Source organism: Callorhinus ursinus, unplaced genomic scaffold (genome assembly GCF_003265705.2).
Source record: "Callorhinus ursinus isolate GAN/ISIS: 27379988/994484 unplaced genomic scaffold, GSC_fseal_2.0 scaffold1, whole genome shotgun sequence".
NCBI classification, from domain to species: Eukaryota; Metazoa; Chordata; class Mammalia; order Carnivora; family Otariidae; genus Callorhinus; species Callorhinus ursinus.
In genome coordinates, this window is record NW_027397063.1 from 104,437,327 (window position 1) to 104,450,658 (window position 13,332).

Consider the following 13,332-nt stretch of genomic DNA (forward strand, 5'->3'; position numbering starts at 1 on the left):
CACACACACACACACACACACACACACACACACACACACACACACACGTTGGATCACACTCCTGATTTTTGTTTTTATATTGCTCTATTCACTTATGATTATCTTTCCTTGCCATGAAATATTATTAAATATGTAAAAATGACTATATAATGTCCCATCATATGGCTTAATCTAATAGGAACTTAAAAGAATAGTTTTGTGTTTCTCTTAAAAATTTATTCTATTAACCCAGTAGATCAAATGCCAAAACACATTCAAGAAATCATTACGTAGGAATCACATCCGATTCTTTTCCATTCCTGATAAAGTGGCAGCAATTAACTGTGTGAAGGTTAAGGGCTGGGATCTATCATGGTACAATGTGTTTTATGTGAAGTGACATCATTTGAACAGAAAGATTACTAAAGCTGGGTTAATGGAACATTCTTGTTCTAGTGGCATACTGCACAGATTTAGAAGCATGTAAAACGCATTTGAATTGGATAATGAGAAGAGTTTGGGTCAAAATGTGAAGAAAAGTGTATGTGATGATAAAAGTATAAATGTATGCAGTTTACTGGTAGAAATGCTATGTTTTTCAATTTATTTAGAAGAAAACCTTGTGCAGATTCTGTGCAGCGGCAGTCACAAATATTTGGGCTCAGTGAGACCAGCAGGACTGTAAAGGGTCATAAGAGAATCACTGGTATTTGATCATTTATTAGCTCTAAGAAATTCTGCTGCTATGTGCAGTATGTCTCCTGGGCACTCCCACCCCGCTAGGCCCGTACAACTTGGCATTATGGCAGCCCTGGGTTGATTGTGTCCTAAGCCATAAGTTACAAATTAGACACTGTACTGTTAGTGCTGCCTAAAGTTCCAGATCTAAGCAGCTGGAGAAGTTCCATCTCCCAAGGATGTCCCTTTATCACTGGGAAAGTTGTAGCTGCTCAGTCATGTTGACACACCTCTCCTCTCAAACATGATCACAGGGAACCCAGACTCACCTCTGTCTTTTGACCAACATCAATGAACCCCTGTCAGGACAACAGGCTTTTGGACAGATCCAACTGACAGCTCTTGGAGAATCTACATGCACTAGGAGAAATTGTTCAGAGACTCAATCATCTGGGGAGTCACTGGCTTAAAAGAAGTCACCATTTGCTTGCAGACTGATTGATTAGTAACTATATTCAACTAGTTTTGTGAACCATGGTTGTAGATAAATGTTCATATTAAAGCTGAAAGAGTGTTATATAATTTGAGTTGGAAGGCTGAATAATTTGTGTAGGTAGGGAATCATTTGTTCAAGAGAAAACTTTTTTTTTTTTAATAGCATCAGAACACCAAAAAGTAAAAAGAGTAAATTTTAGGTAAGTTATGAGAAAACACAGAGATATAAAATCTTAAGTTTTAAATAATGAGCTGTTATGGTTTTAGTATTTATTTTCCAACTAAAGAAGGAATTTTTAGAATCCTTCATTATTACACTTAAAGGTAAGATGACAGGCAAATGTTACAACTAAAATGGAATAGATCTTGTTTTTTTTCGATGAAACAGAACTTGATTTCAAATTATAATGTTAAATAAATTCTCAAATAATTAGGTGGCCTTAAAAAGCAGGCAGCCAAATGTAGACAGTGTGGGGTGGCAGCTAAAAGCACAGGAATCAAAATTCCTGTGTTTAAATCTTTACCAGTTACCACATTTGGGTGGGTTACTTATCTCATTATTACTCAGTATCCTAATCTATAAAATGAGGATAAAGCAGTGCCTATTTTATAGGGATGTTGTGAGGATTAAATAAAAACAATATTAAAGGCTGAATGTGTTTGGCATATTATCTGTGCTCAATAAATGTTAGTTTTATGTAAAAATGTTAGTTTATTAAAAAGCCAATAAAATAACCTCTAGGTAATCATTCTATCTTTTAAAAGATTTTATTTATTTGTGAGAGAGAGAGCAAGAGAGCGCACAAGCATGAGTAGGGGGAGGGGCAGAGGGAGAAGCCAACTCCCCCTTGAGCAAGGAGCCCAGTGGGGCTGGATCCCAGGACCCTGGGAAATGACCTGAGCTCAAGGCAGAGGCTTAACTGCTGAACCACCCAGGTGCCCTAGGTAATCATTCTAAACAAGGCCTAGGTGCTGTACACTTGGACTCCTCTAACTTCACTGTGCATTTGAATCACCTGAGGATTTTGTTAAAATGCAGATTCTTATTCAATGGGTCTGGGTGGAGTCGGAAAGTCTGCATTTCTCACAAGCTCCCACATGATTCCCATGATGCTGATCTTTGCCTTGACACTTGAGGTAATTGTGGATGGTTGCTCCTAATTTATAGTACAGTGGTTCTCAGTAGGGACAATGGGAATAAGTAAAGTTTAGACAATATATACGGATTTAAAATGTCTCCCAGGTAATTGTAAAATGCTTGCCTTACCTTTTCCCTAATGCCCGAAGAACCACTGATTTGCCATTTCAACTTTTGTTCTGTTTCTCCTTTTCTTATTCTTTCCTCTACTTTCCCCTTGCCTTTACAGCTTTAGACTAAAAAATAGTATTAGTAGTTAGTTCCCCAATTAGTAAGAGTGAAGCATCAATTTCAAGTCATTTTATTGTGTCTAATAGGATACTATACTCAAGGAGTTTAGGAAAATGGTTTCTCTCTAGTGTATCTCTTCTAAATTATAGGGATTTGAAAAATGTATTTAACATTTTCCATGGCTTTAGCTGAAAACAAATAATAAGCAAGCAAGAAAGTGATTTGTGGAGCATTTAGTAATAGAATACAAGGATGCATTGGATGTGGTGCATATATTATCAAAGGAGGTATACTCCCTTAAGGAAGGGAAAGTTGTGGAAGTGGCTGGAATCAAACAATGTGACCACATTAGACATTTCACCTGGTCTGAAAAGTAGGACGGAAGGAGGCTTGTTTTAAAATGGCCTCCCACCCCAGTGTCACTGAGATGCCTGGAGAGACTCATATCCAAATATGTACTTAGCTTGACCAACATCTCTCTAGGGCAAAGACCATTTTTATACTTCCGTGTTCTTAAGGAGCTAATATCACTCAGATCCATAGTATTCCCTCTGTAAGTATCTTCTATTGTTGATACATTTCATACATATAATTCTTTATTTTCCAAGGTAGATAGAGGAGCTTTGATTAATATTAATTGGTAAATATCTAAAGACATCGTAGAGAGCAAATTAGCAATCATTAACTATTTTTTTAAAAGATTTTTATTTATTTATTAAGAGAGAGAGTAAATGATAGAGAGAGAGCATGAGAGGGAGGAGGGTCAGAGGGAGAAGCAGACTCCCTGCTGAACAGGGAGCCCGATGTGGGACTCGATCCCGGGACTCCAGGATCATGACCTGAGCTGAAGGCAGTCGCTTAACCAACTGAGCCACCCAGGCGTCCCCATAAACTCTTTTTAATAGTACACAATCATATATGTGTTCTCCAGTATTCTCACTCTGAAGTTAACCATTCAAAGTACTTAAATCCACTGATCTAAATAAGTTTTAACATCATTTGGTGAAGAATAAAACAGCTTATATGTGTATAAAGTGAACAAGAAATCATATAAAACTTGACCCAGACTGAATGATTATTAATTCCATGATTTTAAATTTTAAGGACATTTAGACTTAGGACTTGGAATATGAAGACACAATGTGATTAGGAAAAACAAAGCATACCCATGTCTTCACCCATTTTCTAAACTATTAAATGTTAGAAAAGTAATTAAATGTGAGACTAGCAACACAATTTAAAATATTCTTAGATATAGGAAGGAAACTCTGGTAATCTCTGGCAAATTCTAGACATTTATTTCTACTTAAGACATTTGGGTGATGCACCTATTTAGGAACCAGACAAATAAAATCTTCTAAATTGAGCTATAAGAATAATGTAAAATACAGAAGTCATATGGTATTTACAGCATATAGTGAATTCTGTTAGTAAAATATTTGAAAGATTGATTTTAACACTCAAAGGAATTGTTTTCCCTTGTGACCATCTGCTACAGAGAATAAAAAATCAGATAGCAAAACTTTCAATGTTAATACAACGACTAGTATCAAGATTCACTTGTCGGGCGCCTGGGTGGCTCAGATGGTTAAGCGTCTGCCTTCGGCTCAGGTCATGATCCCAGGGTCCTGGGATCGAGTCCCGCATCTGGCTCCCTGCTCCTTGGGAGCGTGCTTCTCCCTCTGCTTCTCTCTCTCCCTCTGTCTGTCATGAATGAATAAATAAAATCTTTAAAAAAAAAAGATTCACTTGTCATTTCTATGACTATACTTTGTTTTCTATTTCCAATTGTCAAATTTCTCATTAAAATAACCACGGACTAATAAAACATTTGGCAAATGTATAACTCATGTATAGCTCTTTAGTTGTTGATTTTTTTGTTTTTTGTTTTTTTTTTGGCTGTGATTTATTTTAGATGTATTTTAGAGCTTTAATAGGGTAACAGTAGTCATTTGTCAAATCAGTTGAATATTACCTTAAATCCCTATAGACACTCCTTGATTTAAGATAGCTTTATATATTAAGTCATCGAAAAGTTGAATTTTGGTAGCTAAAATTCATATAATTAATAAAAAAAGTAAAATGACAGCTAAATTTAGGCTGGAAATGGAACAAAACTTACTTTTGTTTATGGGAACTTTGATACACTATTTTAATAAGTAACCACATGGCAAGGAACACAAACCATGCAATCCAGTGACTTTAGGCAGTTTTGAAAGGGATGGCTTAGGACTATTTTGAAGAAAAATAACAGCACTTTTCAGTGGCGATGAGTTTAAAAGGTGACTTGTCCAGTTTACTAGATAACATGGAAGAAGAGCATTCCTAACCTGGCCTTGACTGCTTTGTCATAGTTTGCTGGTCTGGCTCTACATTTGTTATTTGCCACAGTGTGTCTTTAAGACAGCTTTCTAATCTTTACAACACTTGGATTTACTTCAAACACCTAAATAAAATATCTTAATTTGCTAGCTTACTTGGGAGACTCTCTGGCATAGCCCAGTCATGACTGAGCAGGCAAAGCACTAGGTAAACTAATGAGTGTGGGGCTAAAGGCTGGGAGCCTGCATCAGGCAGCCAAAACACGCAAGTGTTATGGGACTTAGTCTAGGTTCCTGTAACAAATTTGAAAACAAAATACAGCAAATCTGTTATTTGCTTGAAAAGGATGTGGTGGCACAGATAAAACTACAGAAAACATGCATCATACCTTTAAACTATTAGTTTTAGACTTTTCTCAGCTAAGTATTTTACCAGGGCTTTCGTAAGTAGCAGATTAAATTTTTTTTCACTCTTTTTCATCCTGCATAGGGCAAATAATTAGTGATGGTAGCAACAACAGTAATAAGCAGCTGCAACAAACCAAAAAATGTACACACACACACACACAATTCTTACCTCAAACTAGAAAAAAAAAACACAGTGTAAGAAACCTGGACAATGCACAGATTATTTCTTTTTTGAACACTGAACCAGGGTTAGAGAGTGACAGGAAAGATTAGGCTTAGAACTCTTGGGATGGGGAGCACTGGCGAAGCAAAAGTGACCGAAAGGCACTTTATACATCTCAAGGCAGCTAAGTCTTCCTTTGGCATCAGTGGAACCAGTGGAAGAAAACCAGCTTTCTTCTGAGTTGGATGATGGAGCATTTGATTCACTTTAAGGTCAAAGAAGAGCCTTACCAGAAATGGAGGTTTCATGATGGGCACAAAGAACAATGAAGTCAGGAAAAAAAAAAAAAAAAAAAAAGGAGAGACAGAGGAGATGACAGATTTGACACTAATAACTGTGAAACTTTAACAAATGCTGAGACCTGGCAACTGGCGGTACACTCCCTGAGCTATAAACCAGGTTATGGGAACTGCCAGCCATAATCTGGGGTAGGGGGGAGAGTTGGACTTTTGGAGCCAGCACTGGAAACGTAATGATTTTCAGAATAGATAATTTACCAGGACAGTTATTTAAAGAGTTTTGAGAGTCCCAAACATGGGCTAAATGGGTAATTATTTTAGACTATTATTTTTTTACGCAAATAACTAGGAAACAAAAGGAATCAAGGAATTTTATCACTGGAGGGAACCTCAAGGGCAGGGACCTGAGGTTCGGAGTTGTGAAATAACTCTCCCAACAGTACACAGCCGTTTAAGTGGGTCTTCCCATTCCCTGCTCCTGGCGCTTCCCTGCCCCTCCACTGTCTGCCTGTGAGGGTGGCAGAATCCACCACAACCTAACTAGAGATTATCTAGCCTTTAGAGCTAGGGAAGCACTGCAGGAGACAGAGAAGCAGTTTCTTAGAGAAGACTTACAAAAAGGTTACAGCTTATGCTAAAGGAAATAAACCAGGAAACTCAGATGGTATCTACCAAGAGAATCATGTTGGGGATCAGGTACCTTTAGGAGAAACAAGTTGCTCAACAAAGTTATAAAACAGAACAGTCGAGTCCCAGATTTCTTACATCCCTCACTGTTACTTTCTCTTCTTTGAATGACATTAGAAATAAATGTAGCTAAGTCACAAATTCGATCCCAGGAGAAAAGGAGCACCCAAACTCTTCCTGAGAAGAGAGGGCTTTGAGGGCCGATCATGGACTTCTGATACACCACCAGAAAAAAAGAAAAGGTAAAGAAACCCCAGCTGGGTTTAATGAGCGGGGTCTCTACTAGCTGCGCAATGACAATGGGGCAGGAGACGCTCTGGGAAAGACGTGCTGAGGTCTTGGGGAGAAGTAGCAGGCTGGCAGTGTAGAAAGACTTGGCTGGAGTTAAGAGAATTGAAGAATGGGGTGCTAGGAGGTGGTGTGGAGGAAGCTAAAAAGAGCTTCTCTTAAAATCCCACCTCAGTTACAAACGTGTACTGGCCAGGGCTGTGGGGATCGGGGTGTGGAGACGCCCCGGCTTCTCCCCCTTGCCAGTCTGATGAATCAAAGGGCACCTGCGAACACCTGGAGGTGGGAGAGTTTGCTCCAGGTGGGGGCGGTGTCCAGTACCAAGGACCCAGCATTATGGTTTACAGGGAGGGGTGAGGGGGAAATGAGCTGTGCTGGGGTGTTGCCTGGGAAGCTGAGGGGGAGGTTGGGGACACTCTAAACTTCACCTTAGAAATAGCACAACTTTTAAATGGACGCCCCGCGGAGTTATACCGGCTTCTCACTCAAGATACACCGAAAGGACAAGAGTTGGTTAAAAGCCTCGGGAAGAAAGTTTACGTGGTTGCATCCCAGTTCTGAAGATATCTTGCTTGTACTCAAAAGAGTCTGGTCAAATCGGAATGAAATTTTGGGGGCACGCAGCGAACAGTCTCAAATTGTTCCCTGCAACCCAGGCGCCCCTCACCTGATTTGGGGAAGGGCAGCCCGTTCCTGGTGGGCGCCGGCCGGAACTAAGCTCGCTCTCTCCTTCGGCCCCGGGAGCCTACCCGCACAGCAACCGCAGTTAGGACGCCTTGACATGAAACTGATCAGCCCCGCCCCACAGCCCCGAAACCCGGCATGGGAGTCGGTGTCGACTCACCCGCGCCCAGGGCGCTGAGCCCACGTCGGACCGCAAGCTGGCCGCGCTGGTGCGGGGCTTCCGCTCGCCGCTTCCGCGTCCCTGCGGTGCGCCCTCACTCCTGGGGTTCGCTTGGGCTGCTCCCCATCAATCACCGCCCTAGCACGGCACAGCTGCTAGCCGTGCCTGTCGCCACTGCCTGGGGCCCTGGCTGACAAGAGCTGGAATCATCCGCGATGGGGCAGCTCTGAATTTATAGCGAGGGGCGTTGCTCCTCCGTAGGTTCCAGGGACGAGGCACTGTTTTGCATTCTCTCCTCCTCCGCTCCGCCTCTGGAGACCCTCTTGGCCCAACCTCCTCCCCCTCCAGATGCTGACGGAAGCGGGAGGATGCCACAATCATACCCCAGTGTCACCTATCAGATCTGTGCGCACTTGGTTCAGAACTCTGCACTGGGGAGGGTCGCGAAATGGGAGAGAGCTGGGGGTACAGGAGAAACAGTTCACGCCGGAGATAAATGTTTCCCAACTATTTTTTTTTTTTTTAAACTTGGATAAACTTGGAAAACTTTTTAAGGAGGAATTAGCGAACTTCTCTTTCCTGTAACTCAAACTTTGACAATACTGTTGTGGATCGTAGATACCATATATTAACTTCAGGTTTACAGAGTGAAAGGCTGGACATTTATGTCATCCTATTGGACATGCTATCAGAGTGCATGTTTAAAAGTATAAAAATAGAAAAAGTTAAAGAATAAAATATGACCGAATATTTAAGGAAGAATTAATAGAATTTCTTCACAAGCTATTCCAAAAAACAAAAGAGGATTACTTCCCAACCCTTTAGTATCAGGCCAGTATTGCCCTGATACTAAAACCAGATAAGACATCAGAAGAAAAGACAACTCAGATAAATCTCTCTTATGAATGTAGGTAAAAATCCTCGACAAAATATTAACAAATTGAATCCAGTAACATATAAAAACAATTATACACCATGATCAAGGGAGATTTATCCCAGGAATGCAAGATTAGTTTACTGAAAGTCAATTGATGTAATACAACATATCAGTAGAATAAAGGACAAAAACCACAGGATCATCTTAATAAATCAGAAAAAGCTTTGACAAACCTCAACACCCTTTCATGATAAAAGTACTCAACAAACTAGGACTAGAAAGGAACTTAATCTGTAAAGTCTATCTGTGAAAAACTAACATCATACTTAATGGTGAAAGACTGAATGTTTTTGAATCTAAGATCAAGAATAAGGCAAGAATGTTGGCTCTCCTCACTTCTATTCAACATTGTGCTACAAGTTCTAGCCAGATCAATTGGGCAAGAAAAAGAGATAAAAGTCATCTAGGTTAGAAAGGAAGTAAAAGTATTTTTATGTGCAAATGACATGATCTTGCATTTAGAAAATCCTAAGGAAACAATTAAAAAACTATTAGAGCTAATAGGCATGTTCAGCAAGGAAAAGTCCAGAAATGAAATGAGAAAAAAAATTGCATTTACCATAGATCAAAAAAAATAAAATACTTAGGAATAAACTTAACTAAAAAGGTGTAAAACTGGTATTCTGAAAACCATAAAACATTGAAAGAAATGTTTCAAATATATACATGTTTCAAATATATACATGTCTATGCATAGAAAAATGGATTACTTTCACTAAAATGCATACAGTGGTTGTTTGAAGGTCATACATATGGATACTTTTAGATGATATTTGATTTTTATGCTTGTGTATGTTACCCAAATTTTATTATAACAATTACATCAGTATAGCAGGGTGAACGAGAAGGTAGGGAGCTTCGCACAGGAACTGTTTGGAGAGCAAGAAACGTCCGTGTGGACACATTTTGCTGTCACTAAACTTGAAGGCCTAACTGTTACAACTACATGAGTGTGCCATACCTGTACTCTAGGGCATTCCTATGATTTAGAATATGGAGTTGGTTCTCATATTTATGACAATTCAGTACTTTGCATTTATATGAGGAGAAAGTGTTATACATAAATATTCGCAATGTAAATGAAGGTCCATTCTAGTGACTGTAGAAGTGCTAAGAGAATAGAGCCATGCTTTTCAGATGGATACTATGGCAGACATTAACCTCATCTGCTACTGCATGTACTTTGGCTTATTGTCTCAGAGAACACTGGGTAAGACATCACATCGTATAATCTTATCCTATGTATAGTACTTCTAAGTGAATTCATTGTATAGCTACTGGCAATTGTAAATTGGAACTCATGCAAATGGCCATTTACATTACTCAAAAGGGAAGAAAACTAACATTTTCTGTATTTCTCTTATTCTAAAATTTTTCTCAAAGAATATATCATTAAGCCTCATGAAGTTTAAACTTACAGAAAGAACTTCATTTTGATTCCAATTTCTCTCTCTCCAGCTTTAAAAATTTTTACTTCTATTCCTAGATTCTCAGATGTGCCTTTCGTATCTCTTCAGGTTTTTTTATTTCCATCTTTTTGCCCATATTGATGCATTTCTAGACTACCTTCCAGCCTTTGCCATTTGAAAACTTGGTTATCCTCAAAGACTCAGATCACATACCAGTTTTTAATTTTCCCACTCACATCTGCCAGAAGTTACCACTTTTTCCTTTGAACTTTATGCAACTGTTTTTGAATATATAAAGTAGCATGATTTTATTGAAAGAGATGTTTAGAGACCTGGAGTCCGTTTTCCATTTTCTTAAGAGCCATCAGTGAAGGTTGGCCAAACCAGTGGACATCTAGATCTTTCCTTAAAATAAGGTTTTCCAATATTCTGTTTACAAGTTATGTGAACTTGAGCAAGTTATTTAAACTTTTTATGGTTGAGTTTAATCATTAGTAAAATGTGAGTACTATTAGTATCTCACTCATTGTGAATTAGGATTAAATGAAATAATACATGTAAAGCAAAGAGAATAGTGTCTGTCCTATAGTTAGTACTTAAACAAATGTTAGCTTTTAAAAAAAGTTAACCCCATTAATTCTAAGCATGTATGTTGTCCAATTATTCAAATATAGCCACTCTTCTAAGAAATCTTTTTGATAAGATAGGGGTCTGTCTTAATGTACTTTACCAAAATTGATATCCCTGCTTTAAATAATTTTACAGGCATATAGAGAAAGAGATGACTATGATAATAAAAGAGTGTTGTTGAATGTCCTTGACTGGAGCATGTAGATAGATAGCCTCATTAAGTATAAATGAGTTTTACAATGCTATGTATCGTAATGAGGATCAATGTCTCAGGAAATTTATTTAAATTTTCCATATAGTATACTCTCAGAAACTAATATGTAGAGTGAGTAAACAACTGTTTTCCCCCTTCTATTTTATACCTTTTTACAGATGTTACCTCTTAAAAAACAGAGTTATAAACTTCATATATCATTAACTAGACAGCCTTTCTACTATTTCTTATTACCTTCATTTATAAAGATAGAGAATGAATATTTGTAAGGTTCTGTAACTCACCAGAGCATAAGGATAGCCCAGTAAATGTTATCCAGTAAGCTGGCAAATGTGAAATAATAATTTGTAGAGGCTTGGGTGAATCTAAAAGAGTAAAATATGTTATTCTATCTGACCTTATGATTAAACATTAAAAAATTATTTAAATGTTCATGAGGAATGAGGGAAAAACTAATAGGAATAAAGCTATTCTTAACTTTAGAGATTAAGTCAGATATAATAAATGAGATGGATCAATTTAGTATTGAATTAATTTTACTTTCTAAAAAAAAGCAAGGTTAGTATACTAACCAATAAAAATGTTGATAGATGATAAGAAAGAGTGAAAAAATACTACACAAATAAAATTCCTAACAAGAGAGTTGTAATATGTGAGTGTTTTAAATCTATGAACATCATTATTTTTTTAAAGATTTGTTTATTTGAGAAAGGGAGAGAGAGAGAGAGAGAGAGAGAGAGAGAGAGCTGGGGGAGGGGCAGAGGGAAAAAGGGAGAGAGAATCTCAGGGCAGATTCCTCGCTGAGGGCAGAGCCCAGCACAAGGCTGGATCTGAGAACCCTAAGAGCATGATCTGGGCCGAAACCAAGAGTCAGACACTTAACTGACTGAGCCACTTCGGTGCCCCTATGAACATTTTTATTAATAATCGTTGAATAGATACATCATACTCTGGATAGAGGAACTGACATACATAAGAGTTGTATAAATTTATTAAATATTTAATTTAAAATAAGGGAGTTTTATATAATTGCTAAAAGATGGAGGTGCTGAGAAATGAAGTATTTAGGAAGAACAGGGTAGGTATTTAGGGTGGCAAGCAGGATATATTTTGACCCATATAAAGAATTCAACAGACTTTCAGATTAAAAATTCTAGCAAAATGAGTGACGTTTGTAAAATAGCGTTTGAATTTAACCGGTTGAGGAAAGATAAGGAGATTAGGCTATCTCAATTTTAGTTAAGTTCCCATTGTCTTTAGAATAGTACAACCTAAATATTTTCCACCACCTTTCTTGTTTTGGTTCAACTTTGGTGGGTGGCTCTTTGTTGACTGTCAGATTGTTCATTCACACAATCATGCTGGCTGTCCTTTACTCACTACAGAGGTCATGATATCAGGCTGCCCACTTGGCTGATGCTTCTTTGGCATCTGGCCATCTTGAGAACACCCATGCTGGCCTAGGATACACTCTTGCCCTGCTGATTGAGCTGCAGGATTCCTGGTCCAAGCAGAAGGCTCCTCCCTAATCAGTGAAAGGCATGTCTTTGACAGGGGAGATGTTTATGGCTGATCTGAGCTCCACTGGGTTGGAGATAATTCCTAATGAATGAAGCTTCCTCTGGCCCATTTAGAATCTTTAACTTGACCATGCAACCCCAAAATACTTCCCTACACATAAGCAAATTATCTTTAAAAAAGAAAAACTTGATGCACTCACCTGCTGCTCCTCTGTTGCTAAGAGCTGTCATCTAGTCAGGATTTCATCTACACTAGTTTCATGCTGGAGGCATTTCACAAAGACAGCCTCTATAAACAGTCCACATTTGGATGGCTTGAAAACCACTTATTAGCAAAGTTTGAGCAACTGTTTGTTGGGAGATGGAGTAAGAGTATTGAAGTAATACCATCAGCACTCATATGTACCACTTTGAATCCAGTGGTGGAAGCATGGTTGGGTTGAAGGTTTCTTCTGTCTAGGAAGTTTTTTTTAAATGAAGTTCTGTCTTTTCTAGTATGTCAGCCAAAAGTTAATTTTATATTTATCCTTATAGGATTATTTTAAGACACCTTTTCGATGGCTATTGTATAATTTTAAATAGACATTCAGTTTCCTTTGGCCGACTCTGCTTGTACTCACACTTTCTGTCTGGTTAATATTCCACAGTCTTTCTACATGAACTCATGCTGCTAGTTGTTCATTAAATTGTTCTTGCCTAAGTACTTCTTGATCAATTCTATTATTATTTGTTCTTATTCTTTCCTAGTATTGATGTTAACTGCTTGGTAATTTCCTGGATCTCCCCTTTGGCACATCTTAAAGATTAGAATAGTTATTATTATAATTATTTTCTTGAATCTTTCTGCAGCTCATCCATCATTATCTGTTTTCTGCATTGTTTATGACTTGAAGATCTACAGGATGTAAATATATTATTCATATAAAACAAATATCTTGCTGTGAGGATAATATTCTCAAATATTTCTTAGCAAAGAGATTTATATTATACTAAAATATACTTTGAACATACTAAAATAAGAAATAAAATTACTGGATAAAAATTAAGCATTGACAGCTAAAATATACTTTATATTGGCAAATCATTTGGCC

At 37.9% G+C, this 13,332-nt stretch overlaps 1 protein-coding gene across 1 annotated transcript in view; it reads right to left on the bottom strand.

Annotated features, from left to right (window-relative positions):
- Nucleotides 1-7,797, bottom strand: part of AGTR1 (angiotensin II receptor type 1) — a 46,518-nt gene extending 38,721 nt beyond the window's left edge. Inside the window, exon 1 of the mRNA XM_025870180.2 lies at nucleotides 7,532-7,797. The gene's annotated coding sequence lies outside the window, so the exon portion shown is untranslated. The remainder of the gene's footprint in view (nucleotides 1-7,531) is intronic.
- Between the last annotated feature and the right edge of the window lie 5,535 nt (nucleotides 7,798-13,332).